Raw genomic sequence first — 27,086 nt, 5'->3', positions numbered from 1 at the left:
GAAAGCTTCCTCTTTAAGGAAAAAAAAAAATGGTTCTGCATCTGGTCAGATTACATAGATGTCCCTATAAAACATGCTGTCTTTAAACTGAATTTTAGACCTTTAAGGAGTACTGCATTTCACTGGCAAAACAGTTATGTTTCTGGGTTGAGTGGTCATTTACTGCATGGATGTCTCGCAACTGTTTTTTTATCCAAAACTGATTTAGAAAATCTGTTTCTAATTTACAAATAAGCTGAACAAACGTAGCACGCAAGAAAAAGGCTAATCTGTGACAGCAAGGTGAAAGGCTTTTTGCTGGCCTCCCTTTTTTGACATGTATCGGCTATAATGCTGTAGAATTGAACATACCATGTCATTCTAAGACAGTGTGTCCCTACAGATAACTTTGCCATGGTCAGATGTGTGAGAACCTACTGAAATTCCTTGGAATGGCATGTTTCAGAAAAGAGCTTAACTTGCCTCTGAATGAAAGAGGATTTATAGTGGGGCTGCTACAGATCAGCCTAATTGACCAAATACTTCCAAGCATGCGTTTCTTTCTGACAGCAAAAGACTTAACAGTTTCTGCCTTCTCCCCCAGAAGTTAACCTGTCTTCTAGAATTAAGAACCCTGGTTTTTTTCTCCCCACTGGACAGTTAGTACAAACCATAATTTTAATGCTTGAGAACACAGTTAATCCAGCAGATGAAAGCTTTTTCTTCTCACCAGTTGCTTATCCCCAAAATAGCACAGAACAAAAACACACACCACAGACTCGCGTGGAAGAAGCCCATCTAATGTTGTAAGAGCACATTTCAGACTAGATTCTGTCAGGGGTGAGTCTCTGGGGCTGACACAGGGATTGCCTAAGGGAGGGTCCACCTCGACTAAAACACTAGGACCAGAAGACTCTGAAATGGGCCAAGTGTACAGGTCTCTTCACTTGTCTTTACTCGATCTGACTATGCAGTTTTCCTGTGCCTCTGGAGGTGAGAAGAGCGGGTCTTGGGTATAACACTGTACTGACACTTGAGGAAATCATTCCTCATTCTGCTATAGATTTTCTTGTCACGTACTAAAAAAGCCACTTAGTCTGTGGATTTGTTTTAACTGGCTTTAAAAAACAAAACAAAACCACAAAACAAAAAAAAACCCCCAACTTCCTTAACTCAGGAACACTGCTAAGTTTATCCATCTTTTTAAAGCAATATCTCCCTAGAAGAGCTAGTGAAGATCTTTCACCTATTCTCTGAACAGAGCATATTTCACATACAACATGGATGAAAGATTCCACCCAAGCCCTTGCAGAGCTCCTGTATTGTGTCAGCTTTCTTACCCAGGGCTAAGAACTTGGCTCCCATCAGATTTCGTGACCCTTAATGATTTTCTGTGTATGCATGATTTCCATCACTGACTGGAAAATGTAGTATTTGTTATGGTCCCAGCGTAAGCACAAACTGAAAGATCAGTCTAGGAGAGGAAAGCCAGACAGCTTGCTTTGGGCTTTAAACCACATGGGATTATCCTGACGTGACACTCGTGCTACAGGAGCCTCTCGCAGCCCAGATGCTCAGACAGCCACTCAGCTAAACCTTGTGCAAAGGAACCACCAAGTTAGGTCTACCAGCATGCAATGTCCACGCATGGGTTTTGTTCCCTCAAGTCCCTATTACTGCCAGAAATAGTTTTCATCCACCCACTTCAGAGTTGCAACATTCTGGGAAAAAGTTGAGTCTTGGTGCTGCCCTCCCGGCTCCAGCCCAGCCCTGCTGCCAGCTTGGAGAAGAGGACTGTTGTTCTCCAACGCAGACAAGGCAGACTGATAGAGACAGCTAACGCTTGCCGAGGCACAATTTGGTGCTCATTGAGTTTGTCACCTGGACAAAACTTGGTAGTAACTCAAATATAGAAGTGGATATAGCAAGGGTGTAAACAGTCTTCCTAGAGTCACGAGAATCTGGGCAAATTGAAACACAATTGGGAGTGGTCTGTTGTCATTCACCCAGGGCTTTAGTTGAAGCTTTTTGAAATCTCAGCGTTATATTAGCACTTGATTACTGGGTGCTTAGTATTCCACATTTGCTGCTCCATAGTGCAATCGCAGCCTTATTTGTCTGATCTCTAATTCTGAAGAGGTTATGCATGTAAACCTTGAGGCAATGGTAGTACTTAAACCCTGCACCCACATAGTTCTGGCTCCTGTTAACTACTTAGACTTTCAATACATAAAAAGGACAAATATAGCTGCATGGATGTGCTTGCCTACAACCGTATTGCCATAGGCTGGAGTCTTGCTAGGGATCACGAACTAAGCACTGGGAGAGGAAAAACCCTACAAAGAAGTGCTGTTAGAGCTGCTGTGAACTTTGAGGTGTTGCTGGTATCCTCCTTGCGTTCCTGGTTCTGTGTTTCGCACCTGCATTTTGTGCCACAGTGGGTTGTCTGGGAGGAGAGGGTTATGAGAAGTCTGGGATAAGGCAATGAAAGCCTTATTCAGAGTGTCAGCTCTGCCCCATCCGACACTGTATACCTTATTAGAGGCTTCACTCACAGGGCAGAAATACAGGTTGCTCTCTGGTACAAGTCATTCTACACTAGTAGGTATTAGCTCTTTAAATTTGAATTTCTACAGTTTTTAGCAATTAACACCTTGTGGCCCAATTTCACAATACTTGAGCATCTCTCTCCTGGGGAAGGTATTCCCTTGACACTAGGCTCTATATGTCAAATGACAGTCTCGGCCTCATGAGCTATGAGCCCACATTGTCCTGCTTGCTCCTTATGGAATCCCTCGGCTTCAGCCCCTTTACCTCAAAGCAGGGCAGCATCCACTATCTCCTTCATTCTACCCCTCCTCCTTCCTGCTGCTATGATATTCTTTCACCAACTAATTAAGCTTTAGGACATTTTTTTAACCCTGCCTTCCCCAGAGATGAAAGGCCAACCCAAGCACATATTTTTTTCATCTAAACCTGACACAAATGCTAACCAACCAAGCACACAGTCCCACACACCCACACAAGGATAGCAAAGGGACCTAGAAAGCTCTTCTTGCAATTAAAGCATGGGACTGAAAAAGTCCATCCTCAATTCTGGCAAAGACTGATAAGGAAAACTCAAGGATAGGGATTTTAAGTCTGTTCAGTCTCTAAAAATGGGGATAACTGTCTTGCCTCAGAGTTGCCAAGAGGCTAAAATAAGGTCTGTAAAATGATTTGAGGTCTTCAGATGAGATGATGATATAGGAGAACTTTACATATCTAATAATAGTAAGTAGGCTATAAGGAACTTTGCCTCCTCTTGAAATATAGCCTTTGGTGTGGTTCTGTGCTTTTTGCAGAACGGAGGTACTGCCCAGGGCCATAACAGTATTAAACCATGGGGAAATTAGGTGGGCTGGACTGGGAGCTCGTAGTGAAAGACATGATTCAGATGCCAAAGATCAAGTTTAAGAACTCCACAGTATCCTTATCTTTTAATTTGCTAAGTGATGATTAAAATCCTGTCTGCATTTTGATTTGATTTCCCTTCCCCTGCCTCAGCACAGCAAAGCATGTAGTAACTCTCAGCAGTGTGCCCACACCAAGCTAAATGCTGATTTTACCTAGGAGAACTGCAGAGCACACTGAGAGGAGTATGCCAAGGTACATACCACTCACCATAAATGCTCAAAGATAAAGTATAGGAGTCAAAGTACAGTTTTGCCGAGAAAGTCAAGGCTTGATCACGTGTTCTGCTTCCATCTCCTTCAGTCTCTCCCATCTGTTTCAGTTTGCCATTTGGAAAAAAAAATCCTATGCTTTCTGTCCTTTTATGTTGTAAAATTTGGAGGGAGTGGGTATAGGGAAAGGTCTCCTCTTACATGTGCCCACAGCACCTAACACAGCAAGAGTCCTGTCCCCACCTTTGGGCTTCTAGGAACTACTAATGCAAATAATAATAACAAGCAGCCCTCTTCCTATAATGAGGCAACATTACTACTTTGTCAGGAAGTGAATGAAAAAAGACTTTCACACTGTTTCTAGGTGGCTTCACCAGATGGCTTTCCCACACATTTCCTGCTACCAAGCTCTGGGCTCCTGTAACTGTTTGCTGCATGTAGCTTGGGCGAGGATATATCCTTCCCAATTCAGTTGGGCTTCTTGTATGGTACATAAAGCACAAGGAATTAATTTCACAATGTCAAGCTCAGGTAGTTTTTGCACTGAAAATCTGTTTTCAGTGACAGGAAGAAGCGTATCATCTCGCACCGCTGAAATAGCTCTTTGTGTTTCAAAAGGAGTGCTCGGCTGCCACAGCATCCCTCAGAGGGGCCCTCAATCACCAAGTTCTTATATTCGCTCAGCATCTAGTGCCAACATACTGCTACAAAGAATGAGGTGTTTCAGCCAATCCCTCTGGTACAGCAAGAAAATGATCAGCCAGCCCACAAGTCTCCAAAGGAGCTTTTATTTGCTAGCCACAAACCCTTCCTTTCAGAAATATTTCAATTGAAGGAGTTTTGTTTCTAACTTCACGCTGTAACATGCGGCGTAGCTTCAGAGGACTGGCAGGCACTGCCTGGTTTTGATTTGAGAGAAACATGTTTTCATTCAAAAATTAGCTGACCATATTATGTTACCCTTTCCAAATTACTTTTACTTTAAATACATCCTTTTGTGGTCAACAACACACTTACAAGAGAGGCAGCTCTGTTGTCAATTATTGATTTGAAGAGATTTTTCTGAATGGTTGTTTGTTGGGTCTATCAGCATAGGAACAATGTTCATTTTAAGAAATCCAGACTAATCATTTTAAAAAGTTACTGGAACAAGAGTGCTGGGCAAGATTCACTGCCTTTGCCATGCTAGAGATCTGTACCCATTACACTAGGAGCTAGCTTGTCTTTAATTTCTTATTTTAACTGTACAGATGCTTAATACAAGCCTCCTTATGTTTCTTGTTTATTAAGTTGTCTCCAAAAGCCCAGCAGGGTATATTGGGAAACTCCATGCTTACCTAAGTAACACAGAGGCAAGTAAGTCAGGCTGAATTTAAGTACTGCTTCAGGGGTTTTATTTTTAAACAGAAGAGGATCCTGAGTGGACCTAGGCTCAAGAAGAGTTGCTTTGACTAGCCCCACATTTCAAAGTGCAAATCAGTCACTACACTGAATTCTTTTTCACAAAAAGCCTCTACTTTTTGCTGTGGCTCAAAGGGTTTACTGGACAGTATGGAGTAGCTTAGTGTAAGGAACTCCGTACTAATCTACTCAGTAGCGCATGGAGTCCTGCATAGCAAATCTTGATCTGCATCACCTCTGAGCAGTCTAAATTCAATGAAGGGGGGAGACTGCACGAGGAAAGGCAGCATTCCTTCCTGTTGAAGGGGCTCAAGTACCTGCTTTTTGTGGCAGCTTAGGTAGGGCTGCTCACTCTGTGGGGGTAGGCAGACAGCCCTTCCAGCATTGCTTTGTGCCTGGCATAAGGCACACTTATGTTGCACATGGTGAGGCGAGAGGAAAGCAGATACCAGCACAAGACAGAGCCAAACACTGAAGCCAGCAAACCTCTCATTAACCACATCAAGCACCCTCCAGCTCCCCGCACCTCTGGAGCATCAGCAGATCCCAGCACCACATAACCAGATCCCTGATCACCCAGTGAATACTGATAAGCGCACATGCAGGAAAGGCTCCTTCTCACCAGCTACTTCTCCCCTAGCAGAGTGCACTTGTTAATAATTCAGCTTCATGCCACATCAGGACTGGAGTGCCGAGGCTTTCTATGCTAAAGCTGTAAATATAGGACGTGACGGCAGCTGCGTGTTCTCGCCTGCAAAGTCCTTCAATGAAATGATTCAGTGCCCTAGAAGGTAATGAAGAAACATCTTGAGGCCACTGCTGAGTGGCACTCACCCACCATCCATCTGGAGGAAGGGAGACAGGCAGGAAGAAAGGCTCAATCCTCTGCTGAAAGTCTGGCCAAGCCTGCAGCACCCATTAACCCCATTTTAGGGCACCCAGAGCTTCAGGAGCCAACTGGAACAGGGCCATCTGGACACTAAGGCATAAATGCAGCAAACACCGAAGAAGTAATTTCAGCAAAGATGAGGGGGGCATCCCTACAGAGTTTGCCCAAAGATTTTGCACCCATCCATTTCATGCAAGATTTTTACCCTTGTATCCTTTGCTTTAAGTACCAGTGAGCACTGAGGGAATGGGCAGAAAGCAGTACACAGAATAAAGCAGGGGTACACACTACTACTGAACCACAGTGCAAAGCCCTCCATACGGAAAGGGTTAAAAAATTACTATAAAGGCAAAAAAAATCATGTTACTATTAAGGCAGCAGAATCACATAAATAGCTGCTCATGGGAAAAAGGATAGCATCCATCGGTCCCAGGGGCTGGGTGGGACCCTCATCCTCCCTGGGGCAGTGGAGCAGGGACCCCGCCATCCCCAGGGACCCCTTGCTGGTTGCTAGGTGACAGCACACCACAGTCCCAGCTGGTGACGTTGCTGTAGCAACCGGGTGTGATTTCTCTGCTTGTAATGCCGTGACAGTCAGCGGACACGCAGGGAGACGCACTTGTGACGTCCGAGGCAGGCAGGCAGGTGGGTGGGTGGCAGAGGCCCGTCTGCCACCCCCGTGGGCTCGGCTCGCTGCCGGGATGTGTCCCCGGCATCCGCCACTTCATGACCCCCCGGGTGCCTTTCCTTCCCTGTTCACTGGCAGTTTTTCCCCCAAAATCACCCTGGAGATCTCCCAGCCTAAGGCAGCCTGTTGTCCACACCACCCACAATGAGCTTTTGAGCCTGCTAGGGGAAAGGTAAACATTTTATTTCCTTGGTAAAAAGAGCCCCTTGTGAGCAGGTCGGTCAGCCCACACACACAAGGGTGACTCCACCAGGGTTTGGCACAATGCATCTCCCACTGTAAGTCCAGCTCGGGCAGCACAGCGCAACAGAAATTATTATCTGCCAGAGCCACTTAACCTCCACCCTGTGTATGGCACATCTCACATCCTCAGAGGCTTGGGGTGCCTGAATGGAGCAACAGAGACTGGCCCCATGAGGCACCCCCAGAGCCCAGACTCCCTGCCCCCCACACCCTGGGCAGCACATCAGCAGGGAATGAGTGTCCAGAGCACTGTCTAGGACAAACATACGTAAGTGTTAAGCACCTAGTAGTCAGCCATACACTGCTCTTCCCTGCACTTCAGCTGAACCCAGCTCACAGCCCAGCTTTCACCTCTAGAAAGCGGTTCTGGAAGAGATTTTGAAGGTTTCTGCAAGGCTTCTGCTTTGAGACATTAGCAGCATCACTAAGCCGTGAACATCTGAAAGCAGGAATCCAACATGAAACTGAAGCTGAAGTTGTTCTGAGATGAGGAGATAAAAATCTGAGTCCCTTCCTCCCCTCTTGCACTGCACAAAAAATTTCAAGTGGCTATTCTGTTTGGGTCCAGGTCTTTATGTTTATAGGAATTGTTTTATTATGCAGTAGCTCAGAGGTAGGACCATGTGGGCAGAAGAGATTTTTTCAAAATATTTCTGCTTATTCACACTTGCTGTAAACACTTCCTCCAGGAGAATCTAGAAAGTAGGACACAGAAGGTGTTTGCATCCAGCCACTGCATTACCAGCTAGAACCAGAGCTAAACATGACTGAAGGCTTTGTAAACATCTACATAAGAAAAACCCAATTAAAAGCATTTGATCTTTAAAGAGCCATTCTGGGTTATAAAGTTTGCACACCTTATAATGAAAGTCTTTAAATTCCTTTTTTTTTCCAAGCAGGATTGCTTTTTCTAAATGCAATTTAGTAGACAATAGCTCAAGAGGGAGGTCTCTTCTATACTGACTTTTTTTGCCAGCTGTATTAGGTGCTCTGATTACCCATGAAATCATAAAGGGCCCTTGCAAAACAACCTAGAGCTTAATCAACATTTTGTTTAGAATGGCATTTAGCAAAGCCCAGTTTATTTTGAGAACAGGATGAGAAAGACTCTCTTGCTGACTTCTGATGGATGCTGCAATGCAATACAGAGCTGGCTTATGCTTGGCAGTACCACCCATGGGGATGGGAAATGCCACCATAGATGGTAACAAGCAGCAGTCTAGAGGTGAGAGTACAACAGGAAACAACTGACAGATTAGGACGTAAATCAAGTGACCTGCATGACAGAGTGACTGGGGTCAAAGGCTGCTCATAAGTAGGCCAAGAGACCATTTCATTTGGAAGAGATACAGGTTGAGAATATTTTCATTAGGTATCCTGTAAAAGCTCAGTTCTGTAGCTGCAGGGATTTGCACCAGATTTCCTTCATGGACAAGATCTCCATCAGTGTCTGGGGGGGATGGGGGGGGCTGCCAAGATCAGAAGTGTTGGGAACATTTCCATTAACTGTTCTCACCATCTCCTAACTATTCTTCCCTGGAAGGTTCTAATGCTGAAGCATGTAAAGAACATCTTTAAAAGGAAGAATTACTTTGATAGTTTCAGCTGGGTTATGATTCTACCAAGATTAGCACAGTAATGCAGATCTGTAATAAATGTAGAGCTATAACAGAACAGTTACAAGATCTGGGGATATATGGGTGCCTAAAGCATCCAGCTCACTTGAATTTGCCCTTTAAATATCATTTACTAGTTCCACTCTGCAGTTCATCTGACCTACAAAAAAAAAAAATAAATCTATTATGTTTTGTCTTTATTGCTTCTCCCTTCCCTTTTGTCCCTCAGTCTTTCTCCCCTCCTGGATACATCTCAAAAATCAGTTGAGGCTTAAGTTATCACTGGCCTCAGGCTGGTAGTTGTCTCCGCAGGTTTGTTCCTTAAGCTGATGTGAGACCATGTTATCCCTCAGTTCCTTTGGGGTTAGCTTGGCCTCCGCTTTCAGTACACCAAGAGGGGAAAATTTAGCCTTGTGATTCCCTTGTTCTCTACATCCTTGGAAGTCTGTTCCTGAATCTACTTCCAGACTTGGCAGTTTTGTAGTAATAGGGGTGCTCTTAGAAAGCTATTCCATTTGGCAACTATTTAGCATAGGTTGTTCATGTTTATTTGTTGAACAAAGCACCCTTGTATTTGGTTGCCTACAAGCTCAGATCAAGGAAAACTGAAGTCTTCTGCAACTCAAGTATACACCAGCAGCTTTGTTCCTCACACCAGGGCCAGGAGGCAGATACAAACCTTAAGACTTGCTAGAGGGAAGGGCCTATACTTACAGAAGAGGTCCATAGTCCCAGTAGCTTTTGCCAGTGAAATGTTTCAGGACCAAATAAACACCCACAAGTTTTAACAGAAGGGGACCTTTCGGAGAATTACTTGAAGAGTTCTCCTTTGTTTCTTTACTTGGGTAGCAAGTGTTTTGCATAGATTTTATTGCAACACCAGAAAACTGAGGCACTGAGAGACTAGGCAATAATTGTCAGTGTAAGGTGACAAACAAGACCCTAGTAAAGGAAAAATCTCCTCTCCACTTAGGCAGACTACACAAGAGTTTGAGCTTTTCTCCCAATCATCCTGAATGGGGATGAATTGGTGGTTTGTTTTTTTTTAAAGCGTGTATTAGGAATTTAGTGAGCTATGTCCCATTCTGTAAGTGTACCACCCCAAGAAAAAGCTAGTAGTCCAGACATTACTCCTTAATAGAGTTTAAACTTTATTCTCCATATCCCTTACATAAAGGACAATGTGTATAAGTTGCAGGATAAGAATTAGACTGGACATGAAGGGAAACATCCTAGCTGTAAGGTTAGCCGAGTAGGAGAACAAATGGCCCAGAGATTCTACAAGGTCTCCATCAAAGGAAGCTTTTGGGAAATGGCCAAGTAGTCACCAGTTAGGCAGGGCTGGCCAATTTTTGCCTTGGCACGAGAAGAACTAGGCAAAGTTAAGTCTGAAAGAGGCCTTCTGAGGTTTCTCTATCTTTTATGCAGGCAAGACTTCCAGTAACATCAGGTCAAGTCTTCTTGCTATTTATGAATATTGAAAGAAAGAGGCAGAGAAGCCTGAAGGAATACTCACAAGAAATAAGTGATCTCTAAGGCTTTGGAACAGACTTGTATTTTCACTCTATATGGGCATAAAGTAACTGAAGGGTGAAAACAAATGTAAACAGGGGACTATTCAGAGGTAGTTTCCAAACTTTGCTTGAACATGAGCTCTTGAACAGACTCAGGTACTGAGGGAGTCACACGTTCCAGCAGATTTCTGTTCAGATGAAGCCAAATGAGAAACCCCAAAATGACCATGTTTGTTCAAAAGAGATTGTTTGTAGACTTTAGCAGTGTGATATTTGTCCAAATAACATCTATTGATCAGCTATGAAGTTGCAAAGGGATTTGCTAACTCAAATTATTTCTGTGGTTTTTGCCTCTATTCCAGCGAGATTTATTTCCCTAGGCTTTACTGGATGTTGTACTTCACTTTGTGCACAAATCCTTCCTAAATGTTGTGCTTCTTACTGTTTATTTCCCTCTCCACCTTAGCACAAGGGACCAGACATCTTAGTGAAGACTAACTAATAAATATTCAAAGCTTTAAGAGCTCAAGGCAAATGCTTATGAAATTGATGATATCATTAATACTACCTCTTCCTGGGGGCCTTTCTGTGCCTGAAGCACTGGTGCCATGGGCACAGGCCCTCACCCTGCAGAGCTGCAGACAAAGAGGGGTCTCCCAGTCTTGGGCTGCTTTACCAACCTCTGCTGCAAGAAACTGCTACCCCCAGATCTGCTGAGCTACCCCATATTCATCTCAGTCAAGGCAAGACAGCCCAAAAAGCCGCTATTCAACCTGCTCAGGCTCATCTGGCTTGTTTTCATGGTATGGAGGAATAAGCCCAGAGGGAGAGGTGAAAAGGATCATACACACTTGGGAACAGCATTTTTTTTTTTTCCTGCCAGATGCAATTGCATATCACTGGTGCTTTTAAAGCTAAGTAACCACAGGCACCTCAAGATCTCCTGGGCAGCACCCTGCCTTCACATGGAGCCCATGCTGGACACAGACCCCAAAACAAGCAAATAGAGAATGGTGCCATTTAAGAGCAGAACTGGAGGCAGGCAGAAACATTGGTCACAAGCAATTTTCTTGGCTGACTGGAATAGACAGGCCAAGCACCATTTTACATTGAGCCCCTTAGAGGGGGGGCAGGTGCCACTGCAGAAACCTCTACTGAGATTGTAGCCACCGATTTGTACAATCTAAAACAACTCTTCAAAACCCACCTACAGAGGATTAACAGGTTGATTTACTTTATTTCAAGAGGCCTCCTCCATTCCAAGCATTATCCAAGCCAGTAGCTCAGAGCTGCTTACCGAGATTAACTCTGGCACCACGAGACACAGCCCAGCAGCTGCAGGCTGGCTCTCAGCAGCTCCTTCCTTTCAAAGGAGTCATTTGCATCAGGCTTTCAAAACTTGGGAAATTCCTTCTGTCTTCTCATCCTTTATAATATTCCATCAGGAGACAGTACCACAGACTAAGAAGGTCAAGTTGGGGGACAGGGAAGGAGACAGGCAGCCTTTCTCCCTTCATTACAGATCACTGCCTCACCTCAACACAGGAAGGGACGACTTGCCCAGTGTGGGACAGTTCCAGACCACACAGCTTTAGCGCTCCTGGTCCCAGGCACAGGCCTCCTCCATCAATCTCTGCCCCTTCTCATGGCCAGGGAGCACACTGCCAAGAAAATATTTTGCTGTGAAACAGATGATGCAGAAGCCTTTCCAAGCATGAACTTGTTCAAATGAAGATATTAGCTCTCCTGCTTCTTTTAATCTCCCTGAGCAGAGCTATAAGCCACCCCCAGTCAGGGAAAATGGCCTAATTGACCAAAATGCCTGTTCAGATCCACATAACAAGTAGCCCATGATGTTAACCCTTCCCACAGCTCAGGAAATGTGACAGAAACACCCAGAGCCAGCCAGCCATGGTGCAACTGGGCTCACCGTGGGGACAGGGAAGGAGGAAACAGCTGGTTATGCTGGAAAACCATTGCCAAAGCACATACACATCTATGCCTATATATACATATACACCCCCTCCACTCTTCCTTCCCCTCATATCACTTAGCATACAAGATATTTGCATGAGGCACCTGCTAGTATTTCAAGCACGTGAAGCAGACAGTTTTCATTAAGCCTGTGTCAGCACCACAGACCAAAACGGCTTGTTTATACTTACACAGTCTGCTGATGCCGCAGAGTGCAGACAGATGGGCAGCCATCTCGCAACACCGCAAAAGCTTTGTCTGCCCCTTTGTGCAACAGTGGATAAGGCCACTGCAGGATAAATTGGAAACATCATGGCCAAGTTGCTGCTGCTTTAATATCACAGGGAATTTTTTTGCTTGTATACCAACAGCCTCCCATATTCACCACAGGAGAGGCAGTACTTCAAAGGCACTCAATCACTTTTTGGTGCATTCCACCAGCATCGTTAGGCAAATGTCCATAAATACCCTTCTCACATATCTTGTCTCACTGAGATTATCCTTGTCTCCTTGGCAACTGTCAGATGATGTATAATGCTAGTGGGGATTAGCCCCAATGAGCCTTATAACCCTTGTGTAAATTTCTGCCCTATGAAGAGACCTGGCCAAAAGCTCTTCTTTCCTGGTAATGTTAAAATGTTGCCATAAACAGTATTAAATCCAAGAACCTTCCAGTAAACCTGAGTAAGGATGAAAACTAATGTGGAGCTTTTTAATTGGTAGTATTTGTCTTGTCCTCCAAACAAATAAGTTTGAGACATGTAGATATACTTGGCATTTTGCAGCTTGACAAGTAAAGCTGTATTTTGAATCAGTACTTAAGAGAAGGCTTGTGCTGAAAACTTGGGCTCTAATATCTTTATCTCCTTTGTCCCTTGGTGCCAGGGGGATCACACTAGGAAATTCTAAATCCCCGCAAGAGCTTAACAAATTTATGCTATGCTTTAACCTATTAATTTCTGAAAACTAGCCTGGATTCAGGTCAACACTTGAAATCCATGTGCACACTCTGTCTGACACCAGTCGTACTGAGACTTTCTGCCTTTGAGCAAGTAGCTACAGGCTGCACCCTCATGCCCCACTGCTCAGACATGACCAAAGCATCAAGTCAAGGAGGTACAGCCCCAACACCACAAGCTTTCTGCAAGTGGAGCATTTTGCTGCTCCATACCATGTTTGGGCCTGGTGAGGAAGAAGTTGTTTGTCTCTTGGTACCCCATTTGGCCTGCCTGGGCACCCAGAGCAGGCTTTTGCCACTCATGGTGCTAACATCACAGAGATGAGACCTGTCCCCACGTAGGAAATGCAGAGTATGCCAGCACAGGGAGCCGAGCAGCACTGCATTATACATAAGCGTTAAGGGTTGAAGTATCTAAGTGATAACAAACAGCCTGTGGTGCACAAGTGACACATTTAAACTACTTCTTCCTTCTTCGGTCCATTTGAGTCTTTATAATGTCCCAGCTTGGGGACATCTGCTCTAATTCAACAGGACAAAAAAAAAATATCTGTGAGCAGAGCCAAGGAAAGGAGGCTAAAAGAAGCACCAGCCTCAGCAGCAAAACGAAAACCAGGCACACTACGGCAGAAATAAAACTATTTCTGTAATTAAGCAAACAAATCTCTAGCACAACATTGTGTCTATATATGAATTCAACAATGTGCCATGGCTGATACCTATTAGACTAATCAACTGGAGACAGCTGAGAGAAAGGAGGGGAAAAAAGGTCTCCAAGATTGTTGCAGGAGGTAGGTCACAAAACAGCCAAGCCAAGGGGTGACGGGGAAGCCAGTGTAGGCAGGGTAGTGACAGGCAAAAGAAAATCCAAGTCTTGGCACAAGCTGGTTAGCAATGATGCAACATGATTTTGTTGCATGTTTCTCTGGACCTGCTTGCTCCCCAGCCATCTGCCAACTGCAGCACACACCTCATCACGTGTGAGGCACAAGGGGGAAAAGGGGTCAGCGGCTTAAGGCAGATGATTTTTAGCACAGATAGGATAAAAGTCTTCCTAACTCACATGCCTATGTACTAGCAGAAGTTTTAAGTGACACCATTTTAGACACTCCTGCACACAGCAAACACTCAGTAGATTTAGGATTGCTACCACAGGCTTCTGCACATAGGAGAATTCAGCTGCAGCAGCAGGAGGAATAAAAACTGCTGGAAGCTGAATACCATGATCTCTTCTGTCACCGATCACATTATTCTTGCTTTTGGGCAGCAAGAGGAAAAGTTAATCATTTAGAAGCAGTGATGCTAGGGAAGATCCCAGTTTAAAATCCTACTATAGTAGCATAAGAATTGGAGCAGTAGATCAGCCTGTGCTCAAGTGCAGGATAATCCACACACACTTGTGCAAGACAGCCCTCTCTGCTGAAGATAAAGTGATAAAAGAACATAACTGGAAAGCAATGAAAGTTGCCACAGTTAAAATACAACCACACTGGAACAGGGCTTTCAAAATGAAGCACACTCCCACAACTCAGTTAACTTGTCAGAGAGACTTTGAAGTAGAAGAACAGCCGCTGCCACACCACTTTAGTTGTGTTTTACTTGGTGTACTTTAGCTGGTCTCCTGTTACCTAGTTATGGCCAGAAAGCTCATACACAGGATACATGACACTCATCAGTACTGACATTTGCTTAAAAGCACCAGAGCCAAAACCAATAGCGTTTTCCCCACCCCCTCCCCTTTCTCCCAAAGGGCACCCATAGGCCTTTACACACTCTGCCCCTCCAAGACAAATCACTGAGAGTGAAATGGGGAATTTGGGTGAAAGAGGGAAGCGTGCTCCCCTTTCTCTGGTCATGACAGCTTTATCAAGGATGCTACTTCTTCCCAGGCAAAGCCTCAGCCATCAAACCTTCAGCCACCAGGGGGAAGGAAAAAAAAAAAAAAAAAAAATCTTCTCAGCATCAGGCACACCGGACAGGCTGCTAATTCTCACAGCACCTGTCAGTACAATGTTTCCCAATCTAAGATCTCACACAGTGCTTACAGGTCTCCGCACCCCAGTGTTGGTTTGCAGGCAGCCTCATGGCTTGGTTGCACAGAAACCTGGGCTGCAGATCACCTCCAGTCCCCACGTCTGCCTGGCACCTGCTTTCTGCTGCATGCCCCAGCCGAGGCTCACTGCAAGCTTGCTGTGTCTGCATGGGATCAGTTGTCAGAAAGCAGCAGCCTCAGTGCCAAAAAAACCCCACAGCTTGAATGATTCTTACCCCTCTAAGCAGCATCTCAGACTGCAGGGGGAAAGGGCTTTTGATTCAATGATGCCTGACCTACATTTGCAAAACCTTGGCTATAGGTACAAGTCTAAGTATAGCATGTGTGTGCCAAATTTGCTGCTCACAGCCAAGCACAGAGCCTTTGTCTGCAATGCTTTCAGTGGACTCCAGTTCATATGCAGTTTCTCTAACACAGCTGTTGGGATGTTGCTACAACAGGTGGTTTTTTTCCCCCTTCTGACAGCACTCCACCTCTACTCCATCAGAAAAATAACTGAATACATGAAAGAAGGGTTTGTGACTGAGTTGGCTTCCCCCATCCATGCTTTACCTTAAGTGATATTCACAGATGCACCAAAGCCTGAAGCTCATAGAGGCGCTCTTTCCAGTCCCTGATAATGCATTCCGCTGCATGTGTATGATTTGGCAGAGCATAGTATATTTTATATACCATCCTACAGTATGTGCTCCACCCACCTTGTTTTTCAGCTGAGTTTGCTGTCCGCATCTACTTGCTTTATTTTTTATTTTCAAGCACAGCTTTTTGTAGGACTTAAAGTACCAAAATGCCAGTGAGTTTGCCAAAAGCTGTTATTTAAATAAATTCATGCAAGAACTTTTTAAAAGCTAGATTGTAGGAGGACAAGGCTCCAAGGAAAGATCCACATTCTTGTTTCTGGACACTCCCATCATCCAGAGACTGGCCACAGCAACACCCATGCAGTCTCTTCAGGGGAGCACCACACCTGCCAGGTTGACACATGCACAAGATCTGGCCACTTACAGAAGTGCTCAGCAGCTTCCCAAAAGCTGGGTTACAGGTATTGTTCAGAAAATGTGCCCTGAACTTGGAATACACCTGCTGTGGCTTAATTTAGCAGCTCTGGCTCATGCTAGAAGTTACTATTACATACTTGCTGCTACATACTGCTATTGAGGTGCAGACTGCTCTGAAGGCCAAGCCTCTGCCCTGAGGATCTACGACTTAAAGACCTAATCCCCTTAGTGCTTACGTCTGTGGCACTGCACAAAAGGTAAACAAGTTCTTCTGTGTTCAAGCATCTGCTGCACTGAGTCATAAACTGAACCTTAGTGGAAACAGAGCAAAGCTGGGCTGAGAGGAGGCAAGTGTTCGTGTACTTACTACATACGGTAATGTACAAAGTATAGATCTGTACTCAACTTCAGCAGATCAGAGTGCTCAGATGTTATTACTAACACACTGTAATTATCTTTTGTCAGCAGTCACCAAGAGCAAGGTCTGCCTTGTGCTCGAAGTCTGCTCCAAAGACCTTATGCTCTAAACAGATCTTTTCATGCTGCCAACAAGGGAGAACAATTCAGGAATAGCTGGAGGCTGCTGAAGTACAGGAAGAAGTATTGCTAAGTTAAATGGTATCTCTAGAAGCGTTTTGTCTGCAGGTATCCAGCACAGTTCTGTTGTGTTTAGAATGATGGATCAAATACTAGCTGACCAAGAAATATTTTTACGTGAAATGTTACCTAACAGCTCCAGAACAATACTTCAAGAAAATAGATTTGGACTTTTTTATTTAAGCATTGCAATTGTGACATGCTGCCATGTGGGTTTTGGTTTTTTCCCCAAACTTTGTGATGGACTTGCACATTTTTATGGTACTCACCTTTATGACCCTACTGCACCTATCAGAGATAAAAACATTGAGTGAAGAGAAAGCTTTAATGGAATGGTTTGAAACCATTTTGAGGCCAATATTCACTATAGGGTTTGGGTTTCCTTATTTTTCTACAGAAAGCAGCCACAAGTTTTACTGCATAAGCTATAAGAAATAAGCCTTCTGCACAGAACATCTTCTATCTTGCTTTAGTCAAGCCAAATTAAAAAAAAAAAAAAAAAAGACTTCTTAGCTCTTCCTCATCTGGGTTTTGAAATAAATTCATCAAGTTGTGAAAGAAATGAGCGAACACATCAGTACTGTTTTTAATAAACAGCCTGATGAAAGTGATTGGGAGTCAGACTTTGCAGGGGTTTAAAAGTTAATAAAACATCTCCCAGATCAATCAACCATAAAGTTTGAATATACATCTACATTTTATAAAATGTTTTCTCTCTTCCTGTCTGAAGGCTTCCTGAGAGACATTAATATATTTTAAGCCAACTCCTTTAATTTTGCCCCATCTTTTTTGGCATCCACTCATTTCCCACACATGGGAATGGACACGAGTATTTTTGTGCACTCAGACATGTTTGTAAGTGCAAGTTTGAGCATCGGGTCTATGTACAATGGAAAGCTTTTGGTTTGTATATTACTACTAAATCCTGAAAGAGTATATTCTGAGCTTAACAGGGTGTATAGATGAAGATTTAAAGAGCAGGCAGAGCTGCTAGCCTGCCATCACATATTAGATATCCACAACAGAACTCAGCTAATTTTCTTTGAAATAAAGGAGATAAGAGTGCTTAAAGCCAGAGAAAGAGACTGCAAGAAGCTTAATTGTCTTTTGCTTCCAGGCACAGACATTTGAGTTTGAACACCTCCAGGTTTAAAGTTTTAGACTAAAACAATTTCATAAAAAAATAAATTTAAGCATGGAGATTGGCTTTTCGACTTCTGGCTACCAGGGGAAGACAGCAAAGCCTCTCAGAGCAGGAGAGTATGTTATGTTTCTCTTTGCCTCCACCATCATAAGCTTCTGTTTCTTTTTTCAAAAGGTTTTAATGACCAGGTTAAGTCTTCATGTTTCCAGTTCAGCTATTGCCAAACTGGTCAGGCATTTTACATTTCATCAGGCTATCATCTGACCCACACTTATGGCTCACTAGAAATTTTCTGAAAGAAATATTTTCATCCTTTAGCTCAAATAGAAAAGTCAGCCTGAGCTCAAAAAATCTGGATTAAAAACCCACATCAAAGGTAACTTGGCTAAAATGCTCTATCAAGATAAAATATGCCTTTTGTCAGGGAAAATAACTTATTCATGGAAATTATGCATTAGAAGTTATCTAGGAGAGCAGACCACTGAACCTACTAATGCCAAACACAGACCATCCAGCTTTCGAACTGTACCAGTTAGCTCTGCTAAGCCAAGGCAAAACTTCAGAAACTGCAGTTGCACACACAGGTGTCAGGGGACAACAGACTTTTTAACCTGAACATCCTAGACCCCCTTGTGACACACTGGGCCTAAGCTGTGCTCCACTGAAATTAATGTGATGGTTCCTCTCAGCCCCACTTTAGCATCACCAGACTTGATTATTTAAGCCATAAGCCTTTTTGCTTCCATTTACAAATAGGTAACTAAAGTGCAGAGGAACAAATGCTTCATTCAAGGTCATATGCAGCATCTACGCAGAAGTGTAAGAGCCTGCTAGTGTTACACTTTTTTACCCTATTCCTTCTCAACAACCAGAAGCCAAGTTACTGCCAACAAGCCCCATATTCGGCTCTCCATTCAGAGCCCTACAACAAACGCCAGCCCTGGGAGCCACTATGCAAAGCTGTCTCATCTCCCACACTTCTTCTGCAAGCAGAATTTGCATACAGAGAACAAGAGCCACTGCATGCGCTACTTAGCATTGCATGTCCTCCAAGCACACTTTGTCCTCTGAGTTATCTCCAGTGCTAATTTATTGCAGCATTCAAAGCAGCGGGCCTCCGGCAGTCCCTCCCACAGGAAGCAGGCTGACTCATTTTTCCACACACTGTACTTTCCTCTCCACAAGAGCCAAATGCTTAGGTCAAGAATAAACCACAAAAAAGGGAGGCTTGTGTTTAAGCACCTTCTAAAACGTGTGCACAACCCACATCCACTTATGAAGCTATTTCTTTCATTCAAACAATGAACCTAGCAACATTACACCCAGCTAGAGTTGCCCCCATACGGCACACAACTGTCTTTACTTCTGCTCTGAACAGCAGTTCCTAATCCTGTAAGACGATTTAGTCTAAGCTAATGGGTTTTGGCCTCAGCCAAACAGTTATCTGAGCACTTACTGAAAAACAAGATGAAGACCACCATTTTGCATTCATTCCTCTAAGCTCTTTGCCAAAGCATTCAGATGTTTGCCTTGCAAACTGGTTCTCATACATCAGCTAGCCTTACAGGAAGAAAAAATAAAAGAAAAATTACATTGCCAGAAAAACCCTGACCATCTACTCTTTCATGCTTTGCTTAGCGATGCAGCAAAAGTTCACTATCCCTACTAAAAGGATTTTTCAAGGACACTTGGAAAGAAAAAAGTAGCAGTACCTTAATGTGTCTGAGTACTAACAGCAGTTATCTCCAGCAGCACTTCTAGCCCTCCAGCCATGAGAAACATGGGAAGCAATGAAAGTCAGCCAATGCAAGCACTTCACCCCCAAAACGGGCAATCAAGCTTCAGGCTGAGCAGGCTCAGGTTTTGTGGAGGCTTCCACTATGGAGCTAAACATCTCCACACTAACAACACTTGTCCACCTCAATGGGCAGGTACAAACCCAGCCCCACACAGAAAAAAAAGCCAGCTGCTCCCTACTCTCTCTTATAGCCAGCTCCCCCACTGGCCTCTGCCTCTCAGGTGTGAGGCATCTGAGCTGATGCAGCATTAACTCATTGTCATCCACAAGAGCCCACTGCATGACTGGGGTGTGTTGAGAAGAAACTACTCACATTCTTTGTTTGTTTTATTTTAAAACTCAGGTAAATAGGAGTGAGGTCAAAGGACACGCTAAGCATTTCCTACTTGTCCTACAGAAGGGAAAGGGAACGGATCTGCAGCAAAGAATTCTCTACTTTCACACAAGCAATAAAGTATCATATTTCCAAAATGTCACAACTGTGGAAGTAGTGTGGATCTTAGCATAAGGTGCCACTGCTGTCCTTTGTCTCACAGAATCCTCTCAGACTCAGTTTAATGCTACAGCCGTGAGGCTTTTCCCATCAGTAATATGTCCTAAGCCTGATGCTTGTAAAAGAGTAATTCTAGTGCCTCTTCTCCTTTACTCAGGCTCCTTGCTTTGGCAACTAAATCTCCTCACCCTTTAGATCTTTGATTCCCTTTTTTCTTGACAGGTCCATTTTGTGCTAAAAAAATGCTCGGTTATTTCCTCTTTTGTCCACCTGCTCTGTTGTCAGTATAGGACTCCCTCAATCAACCTAGCTGGCCTGTGCTCTGCAATGTCAGCCTGTTTCCCACTGAAAGGAAGGCTCATCAGCCTGTACGGCTGTAACAAAGGAGGTCAGGCAGCGTGCCACAAAATCAAACCCTTCTGTCTAAGTAGATATGGATTTATTGGATCCTCTGAATTAGAAGAGAGAAGGAATAACCAGGAGGAGACCTGCAGGGGTGCAAAGACCATTGCAGGTAGTTGAGTGTGAAGGTGTGTGGTACAAAGGCACCAAATGCCAGATAAGAAGTAATTTGCCTGAATTGCACTGAAAAAGTGTGAGAGACAAGGAGACAGTGTGCCATATCCAGCTCGGAATTTCACATAAATGTATGACTTCAGTGCCAGGCCCCAGTGAGGACACCTCGGGCTGGTTGCTGCATGTCCCTACCGTGGCCGTCTCACAGATCTTACCTAAACAAAGCAGCAGTCAGCTGGGTGTCAAAACCAAGAAGAACACTAGGGAGTGGGCCGATGGGTGCTATGGCAGGTTGCAGAGATGGTTCCTGAGCAGAAAGAAACCTGTGTTAGGAAGTAAATCTTACTGGCAAAAGGTGAGCAGATATACTCACTCTGGCTACTGGTATTTAATCCACCTGCCAGTCTGCTTATAGCTACTGGATATATAATAGGTATATATTACACAGCACTATCCTAGCACTTTTATGGCCTTAAAAATCCATTTTTTCTAAAAATATCCCATGGGATCGATGCTAATGGTCTCTGTTGGATGTTTACAACCAAAATATTTTGGAAATGTTGCAGGTTTCCTGAATTCTTATTTTTTCACACAACTTCTCCAGGCAGTGACAGCTCCCACACCAGGACCAAGCTGCTACATACTTTGTGTGGTTAAATTTCCCCACAGCTGGGCAGGAGCAGAGTGAGGGATGAGGCAAGAAGAGGAGGATTCAGCCCCACCATATCATTTGGCAGAGATGGGGACAATGCTGGCCCCAGCCATTATGCACAACACTACCCAGCTCCAATGTCCTGCGCTGCGCTGGGCAGTGGTGGGAAGAGATCCTCTGGAAAAAGCTTAGCCAGGTCCCCCTCCCCCTCCTCCTCCTCGAACCTTGGTGCTCACGGGGCTGTTTCTCACACTTTTTACCTCAGTCATCACTGCCAGACAGCTTTTTGTCCTTTCTTAAGTACATTTTTCCAGAGGCGCCACTGGCGTCGCTGACAGGCTCAGCTGTGCCCTGCAGCGGAGCTGTTGCGGAACCGGCTGGAACCGGCCGTGGCCGGCACGGGGCAGCCCCAGCCTCTCCTCAGAGAGGTCCCTGCAGCCCCACTGCCAGAGCCTGGACACCTAGATAAATCAATTCCACCTGTCACCGCGGTGAAACGCGTATTTGAGAACTGTCATTAAAATATGACCTCGTTGCGTACCCTTCATAAACTTCACTGACGACACCAACCACAACAAAATCTCCTCGCACCAAAATTGAAGTGGCATCATCACCACAGCACAAAGGTGGGCAATAGACACAGTCAGTACCTCTCCACCTCTTGTCCCTTTACCACTTTACCACAACAAAAAGATCCCCGCTATTAATCCAGTCCTGGCAATGGCCAGTCCAAGCTTTGCCCATTATGTCTCCCAGCCACTGTTTTTACTTCAAATTCCTCTAATGGTAAATGATCACCCTGTCTTTATCTCAACCCATGAGCTTTTTCATCTTATTTTCTCCTCTGTCTTGTTGAGGAGGGGGAGGGAGAGAGCGGTTGGGTGGGTGTCTGGCCATTACTCTTCTCCACACGTGCGGCGGTGTTGCCGTAACGGGGCTGAGGGCACCGCATCCCAGGGGCCGTCCATCAGGGAATCCCTTCTCTGTGCACATAAATCAGCAAATGCAAACTGAAGCCCTCAAAAGGTGATGAACAGCGAGCACTGCTATTACGCAAGCACTTTCCTAGATAGAATAACGCTTCAAATAACAATTTAAAGTTGACCTGAATTAAAAGCTTCGGTAAAAAGCTCTCAAAGATTCCCTAACTGGGCAACCTCCACGGATGCAAAATATAGATGGTTGCTTATGGTTCTGGTGTGCCAAGGGCTGGAAAATAGCCATGGCCTCCCCACTTTCTTGGCATGGGTCAGTTAGCCCAGAAAACCAGGCTTCCCGCCACCTCCGGCGGGCACTGGGGTGCCGGGGTGCTGGCTGCGGTGACAGGGCAGCAATCCCAATCCTCCTGGGCTTCCCTCAGCAGCCAGATTAATGTATTTTTTTTAATTATTATTCTAAAGCAAGATGTTTGGTTTTCCTCCTTTGCTTGCATTTCAGTAGCCAAATATATTTTCCTCCAAGAGAAGAGCTGGAATACAGGAACCTGAAGCCAGGGGAGGCAGCGATTAGTGGTTTGAAGTGTTAATGGTACCACAGTGGGAACAGGGAGTCCCTTGAACTCAACTATTAGCAAATTAATAAAAAGGGTAACACGCTCTCCTGAGTGTTACAAATTTAGCACTAATTAGGACTTTTCTTTCTCAGCTATTTTGGGCAAGAATATCTTCAATATCCGTTGTTAAATTTGAATCATCTTGTTTGTAGAAGTAAATCATACGGAAACATTGGTTTCTTCACCCAGCTACAGTCTATTAAACTTTTTTCCATTCTCCTGTTCTTTCTGACATGACTTATAGCTGGATATTTTGTATGCAGTTAGTTTTATTTAGCAAATCTTCCCCTAAAAGAGGGTTTTCTTTGAATAAGGCTAACCTACAGGCCATTCATTTCTCACAGTCCATCTCAAACATTTCAAAGATCCCCTTTTCATAGGAGCGTCACTGGTCCAATTTATTTACATTTATTTAATTTATTTATTGCTCGTATATTCCAGATGTTAAACGTCACAGAGTTACTGTAACTGGTAAGCCATTTTTTTCTGCCAAATATCTACACAGTTTGGTGTATTTTAGCACTTCAGAATTAATCACAAGAGAAACTTAATCAGATTTGCAATGAAAAAAGCCCTTAATTAGAGCAGAGGCCAAAATGTCCTCCTGCTCTTCCTTTCTTCTTCCACTGCCTAAATCTCATCTAAACCTTGCCTGAAGTCCAGAAAACAAATCTCACAGTTGATTGAATATACCTAATTGTGAATTGATGTCTATGCTTTTGCAGATATGTTTCAAACTCTGCCTGGTGGCTGTGTTGGCTAATTTGCCTATACCCAGGAAATTAATTCTTTCTTAACTACAGAGCAAAGCTATGATGTTGGGCGATATATGTCTGCCTTTCTGGAAAGAATATTACTTTTCTCTAGCAAAATCAATGCATTGCTAAATGATTGACGGAACCACAAAAGGTTTTAGCTTTTAATGTTTAGGAAAACACTGATGAGGAGGAGAAAGCACTACAGTTTGCATAATGAGAGTAGAGCCAGACTGGCTGAGGCAGAAGAAACTCGCTTCAATTCAACAAAAGCCATAGCTTATTTGAGCAATAAAGGGAAAATGTAGATAGAAGGTTACATCTTCTGATGCCAGTAAGCAAAAGAGCATGTTAGAAGTAATCAGTAGTGAGCTCATGGGTTAAAACACACATGTACACATCCACACATGTACAGCAGTGTGGAGAACCCAAGCAGACACTGTATGAAAATACACCATAAAGCCTGACAAATACTGGACACTGTCAAGGTGGCTTTCCATAAAATAATGCAAACTGATGTTAAAATCTAGACTTTATAATCAATTAGAAAGGGTAGTTCGACAGCAGTATTAATAACCTCTGAAACAAATGTAGCATGAAAAGGGGGTTTCCATGACCAGAGCTCAGCTCAGAAGACTGTCTCATGTCTATGAAAAATCAAATCTCTGCAAAGGTGAGACTAAAGGTATTGGCCATTTCCCTATCTAGAAGAACCGGATGAAGACTTTTCCTCATTCTCCTGTGGCAGGAAGCACGATACAGTCACTTCTGTTTACTTCTGTTAAATGGCTGGTCAGAGAGAGTATTCTGCACTGTGTGAGGCTAAAGAAAGTATTATTTTTACTTTTCTCTACTGCATCATATAGATAGGATGTGAATGGTGTACACTGAGGTGACACTGTAACATCCTGTCTGCATTAGGGCCCTAAATGCTAACAATAAGTGAGTCCTTTCTTCCCTCCATGTGGGCTATAACTGCGGGAATAAGATGTGTGCGCGTGTAAGCTGAGCAGCAAGTAGATAAATTCCAGATGATGATTTAAAGCTGGTAAATACAAACCTTACAGTCCTGCAAGCAGTCTAGTACCAGAAAGGACCTTTGAGGTCAGTTTATTTCCCTTCTGTCGTAGGGAGCCCTTTGAAAGAAACTGCATGATAAAGTGATCCAGCTACATCACAAAATTAATTTTTGCCACCATTTCTCCTACTGTAATGGTGCAGGAGGAGGAATCCTACTGGAGCTCCTTGGAAATGTAGAAATCTTCCTATTCCCAGCCTTAATATACTCTTATCCAGTTTATTCACATCATTTTTTCTGCCAAAATTGTGCTTCTGCTTAAATAGCTCTTCTCCCTTCTGTGTGCTTATCCATGATGTATTTATAGGGAGTCCTCTCTCAGCATTCATTGCATGAGATAAAACAAGCCATCCTTTTTTAGTCTCCTTTCATATAACAGACTTTCCACGATCTGGATCACCCTTGCAGCCCATCCCTTCACCTGCTCCAATCTGAGCATGGGGACGAGAACTACCAACAGCAGCTATATATTGTCTTACCAGGGATTTTTTACAATGCCATTAACACTCCCTTGTTTCTTACTGCTATATTGTACATTTACACTGTCTGTACATAGAACTATTCTAGCATATAAATTATGTTATACAGTTAACCATCAAATACTGGTGTGCCATTTCATCTCGTACCACCTGTGCTCCTTGGGAGTGCGGTCAGCATCTTGCAGGCAAAATCCTTTGGTGCTTTTCATCTGGTGCTTTTTCATCCTTGATAGCTCCTGCGGAGTATTTCAGCATGAAGATGTTTCAGCAGTCTTTACAAAAGCAAGTGAATCATTCAAAAAAAGCACAATCCATCTATCTTCTTTAGTGTCACCAATTAATAGCTGCTCAGGATGCTTTGAAATCTATAGCTGCTTAAGGGAAGAAAAATAACCAACCCCTTCCTATAGTGCTGTGCTATCATTACATTTTGTGTACTCTGCCTGTGCAAGGAAGCTTTATTAAATAAACGAGGTGAGGGCCATACGCAAAGGCCTCTGATGTGAGGCTTTAAAGAAGGGGAAAAGACCAGTTATGCTAATCCAGGATAAGAAGGGAACTAAAAACCAATTGGTAGACAAGATTGTTTCTTATTGTTTGAAACCATTTCTTATTCCAGAAGCCAGTGGTCAGAGCCTGGCTGATTTCAGTGGCTGTGCTTCTGTCTTTTGCTGCTCCTGCAAGCAAGCAGTGTTGGGGCAACACAGTCTCCTCCACTTGATGGAGCTGGAACAGCCTTTTACCTCTTGCTTCTGATCTGGATTATTTTGCTGCAGACTGTGCAAAATAAGGGACCAGTTTTAAAAGGAGGTAGTGTTGCCTTTGTGGGCAGCTCAGGCTGGGTCTGTATGCTCATTCCTCAAGTCACAAGCTGCTAGAGCAAAGTCATTGCGCCCTTTGGTGTAGCTGCTGCCTTGGGCTCCCTGTCAGCCAGAGCACCCTGGGTTAAATCCTGATGCTTTTCACGGCATCACTGACCCACATTTGCCAGACATAAGGATGCACTCCCAAACCTGCCCACAGCTGCTGACCCCAATGTGGGTTTTCTCCCCTTCCCCCATCCCTCCCTCCTGACTCACATCCCTGTCTAAGGCATTGTGGCTGCTGATGGCATTAGCTGTTGGACATACAGCTCTGTGCCCCGAGCAGGATGGCAATGCTGTCTCTTGAGGGGGATCAATTCACTTCCAGCTAGTCTGCCGGAGAGGGAGGTCTGTGCCTGAGTGTAATGGAACCTGATGGAGGCTAATTAAATAGAAAACCATCCATTTGTGCTGTCTCATTAGGGATTTGTCATAAAAACCTTATGTTCTCTTACAAGCCTAAACAAGTGTGTTCACCACGTAAAAATCAGCCATAAAGCTGTCTGGAGAGTAGTTAACATGTCTAAGCTGTCATTTATGTGGGCTGACTGCAGCCTGGATCCTGCAGGTAGGAATAGCCTTTCATCTGTCCTCAAACCACCCCGCATAAATGGGGCATCCCTCCTCCAAAATGGGAAAGAGGGCCAAGCCCAGCGATCCTGCACCGACAGTCATGCGGAGCGGATGCTTCTCCGTCTGGCCCTGACAGGAGCCAGAAATCAGAGGCAAAGAGCACTTGTTATTTTAAAGCTGTGCCAAAGATGTTCAGAGGTTTAGAAAGTATAAATCTAATAGTAGTGTTTCCTGGGGGCTATGGAGATTGGCTCCCATCACCTTTGTGAGTGGCCTGGTCTCCTCCTCAACCCCAACTAGGCTACTATTTCTGAGGAAAACTGAATTTCCTGTAGGACACAGCAGTCATCATGCTATTTTGCAATGGAAGAAAGTTATGGGCTGTGTCCCTTGGCTGCCCCAAGGGAAAAATCAGCATGGTCTAAATGGCTCTTCTCCTCAACGTCTGTCCAGGAAGAGCTTTTCCCTCACCCAAACTGTGCAGGCTTCAGAGTTTCTGCCAAAACTAGGGCTTGTGCAGAAGTCATGTCAGGGCAGATCTTCCCATGGGCAGGAGGAGATAACTGCTTTCTGTCTATGGGACGACCCCCTGGGGTAACACCAGCTGG

The 27,086-nt window shown here is 44.2% G+C and overlaps 1 protein-coding gene across 3 annotated transcripts in view; it reads left to right on the top strand.

The window, feature by feature from the left end:
• BICDL1 (BICD family like cargo adaptor 1) overlaps nt 1–27,086 on the top strand; it is a 51,751-nt gene that overhangs the window by 5,374 nt on the left and 19,291 nt on the right. The gene's annotated exons all lie outside the window — the stretch shown is intronic.

This window comes from Aquila chrysaetos, chromosome 9, assembly GCF_900496995.4.
Source record: "Aquila chrysaetos chrysaetos chromosome 9, bAquChr1.4, whole genome shotgun sequence".
NCBI classification, from domain to species: domain Eukaryota; kingdom Metazoa; phylum Chordata; class Aves; order Accipitriformes; family Accipitridae; genus Aquila; species Aquila chrysaetos.
This window is presented reverse-complemented; position numbering and strand designations above follow the sequence as displayed.